Raw genomic sequence first — 2,958 nt, 5'->3', positions numbered from 1 at the left:
AATGCTTCTATAAAGGGCCGGTGGGTAGATACTTCAGGCTCCACAGGCCACACGGCCTCTGTTGTGACCACTCATCTTTGCCGTTATCATATAAAATAAGTTGGAGATGATACCCTGGACAAGCCCTTACCTCTCTGACCTCAGTTTCCTTCCCTGAAAAATGGGTTTGTGATGATTAAGGACTGTGTTAGATTCCTGTGGCTGCCATGACAAACCACCACCAACTGGATGGCTTAAAACAGCAGAAATGTCCTCTCTCACCATCTGGAGGCCAGAAGTCTGAAATCAAGGTGTCGGCAGGGCCAAGCTCCCTCCAAAGGCTCTAGGGGAGGACCCTTCCTCACCTCTTCCAGCTTCTGGGGGCTCCAGGCATTCCTTGGCTTGTGGCTGCACCCCTCTGTTCTCTACTTCCATCTTTGCATGGCCCTCTCCTCTTCTTCTGTTATAAGACAATGTCATTGGATTTAGGGTCCACCTGGATAATCCAGGGTGACCTCCTCCTCCTTTTTTTTTTTTTGGCCACGCCACACTGCACGTGGGATCTTAGTTCCCCAACCAGGGATCAAACCCATGCTCCCTGCGGTGGAAGCGCAGAATCCTAACCACTGGGCCGCCAGGGAATTCCCTGACCTCCTCCTCTTAAGATCCTTACTTATACCTGCAAAGACCCTTTTCGCAAATCAGTTAACATTCATAGGTTCCCGGGACTAGGATGTGGAAATATCTCTTTGGGGGCCACTATTCAACCTACTACAGGTGACTTTAAAGCGTTTAAACTTGAATGTCGACTATTTCATCTGCAGTGAAAATAAAACCGCTAAGTGGACCAGACGCTCCTGTGACTGGTCAGGGCATTCTCCCCAGGAGGTGAGTTACAGGCAAGCCAAATCCTTGGGAGGGCTGAAGCTCAGGGCTACAGAAACCAAGGGACGGATGACAACTACTGGGGGGGAGAAGAGCAAGCAGGGGGGCGCTTACACGGAGGGGTGCCTAGTGCAACCATCCCCATGCCCTGTTGTGGGCCCATGTGAATCACAATTCACACTAATGCAGGGCTTTAAAGTATAAAGAATACTTTTGCAAGTCTTCTCCTATTTGAGGTTCACATCAGCAGAGAGATAAGAAGTTGGGCCAATATCATCATTCCTTCCTTTTTTTTTTTTTTTGGCCTTGCCACGCGGCTTTGTGGGATCTTAGTTCCCTGACAAGGGGTTGAACCCAGGCCCTGGGCAGTGAAAGCCCGGAGTCCTAACCACTGGACCGCCAGGGAATTCCGTATTATTCCCATTTTATGAATGAGGAAACTGAGGCTCACAGAAATGAAGTTCACCTGTGTCCTTCACACCCCAGCTGTCTCCGTAGAAACCATGGACGCTACCCACTAAGCCTTTGCACTGCCCACCACCGCACACCAATGGCAGCCCTTCCTTGCCTGCTCCTGGTGCCAGATGCTGGGCTCTGGTGCCACTGCAGGAAGAGGGCTGTGGGGATCTGAAGGATGGCCAGTCAGTGGACATTCCCACTGCGCGCCTCCACTGAGCTGCCCTCGGGAGGATGCCTGAGGCTCAGAGAGCCCGGAAATGCTGGAGCTCAGGGCGCACCTCTGACCACAGCAGCCAGGACTGCCGGGCGGGAGGGCTCGCGTGCCCAGAATAACTCACCAGAGTCAGCATGTTCCAGCTTGGGAGGGAAACCAAAGAGGAACTTTTCCCCAAGTGTCATGGGGCTGAGACGTCAACCTGTGATGGGCCCTAAATGGACCCCAATTGAGCCCCTGTCCCCAGAAACAATTAGATTCGACAGGTGCTGAGCCCCCCCCCTTGCTTCATTGTGATGGAACTCACGTCTGAGCAATGAACTGAGAGTGAACACTTCCAAACGCAAGGCCTAAGAAAAGTTTGGTAGCATGATGATCTGTGACAGGCAGCCTTCTGGGGAAGTGGAAGCTTAGCACGTTCTCCGGTTGCTCCTTACATTAGTGAAGAGTCTAAAAATTACTGCCCTTGTGAGGTTAGAGTTCTGCAGAATCAAATAGTGATTCAATCTCATTGTTCTTTGCAAACAGCTTTTCTCAAAGCTCTGATCAGAGTCAGGCAACTTGGGCTATTGCTCTGATGCCTTGAGACCCGGGGCACAGGCCTTTCCCTCTCAGGGCATCTCTGGTGGCCCCTGCACAGCTGACCTCCCACAGGAAACCCCAGGGCACCCCAGGAGATGCTGCCAGAGCTGCCATTCCCTGACTTAAATGACCTCTTCCGTATTTACTGAATTCTCCCATTCTGAGACTCAAGCTTTCTATCTCCCTCTTTGAGAATAAAGAATCCCATGTAATAACTGTACATGGAAAATAACCTTGAAAAATTGTACAAAAGTAAAATATTTTTAAAAGATTTTAAAAAATGTAAATCCAAGGGTAGTTACTTCTTTCTGAAATTAACTGGGTTGTAGTAGAACTAGTGACTATGTACAATAAAAATGTTCAAAAATTGAAAAAAAAAATCTCAATGTCTGTCAGTTTATATTCTTCGTTCATTTTCCTTTTAATCATTTGCATAACTGAGCACAGGGTCTTCATCTCCTCCATATCCTTTCTCAGATTTAGAACCTTGACTTGAACTTTGGACCAGCTGTTGTAATAAAGGTCCCCTAGCAGAGCCCCTGTGGTGGGCCACCCTGGGCCCCCTTCCCCTCATCCCCACAGCCAGTGCCCTTAGCGAGTCCCATTAGCCCTTCCTAAAGCATCCTGAATCCAGTGCCTTCTTGCCATTCACGATCCCCGCACCGCTGCCCATCCAAGCTGCCATCTCTCCTGGGTGCTACCATGGTACCCACCTGCTGACCAGTCCCCAGCATCCTCTCTTCCCTCCTGACAGTCCTGTCCCCACTCAGAAGCCAGAGTGCTCCTTTCATAAATATAGATCGGGACTTTCCAGTTCATTCGGTCATTCAACAAGCACT

Source organism: Balaenoptera borealis, assembly GCF_965194805.1.
Source record: "Balaenoptera borealis genome assembly, chromosome: 11".
NCBI lineage: Eukaryota > Metazoa > Chordata > Mammalia > Artiodactyla > Balaenopteridae > Balaenoptera > Balaenoptera borealis.
The sequence above is the reverse complement of the archived record's forward strand: the minus strand, read 5'-3'. Positions refer to the sequence as shown.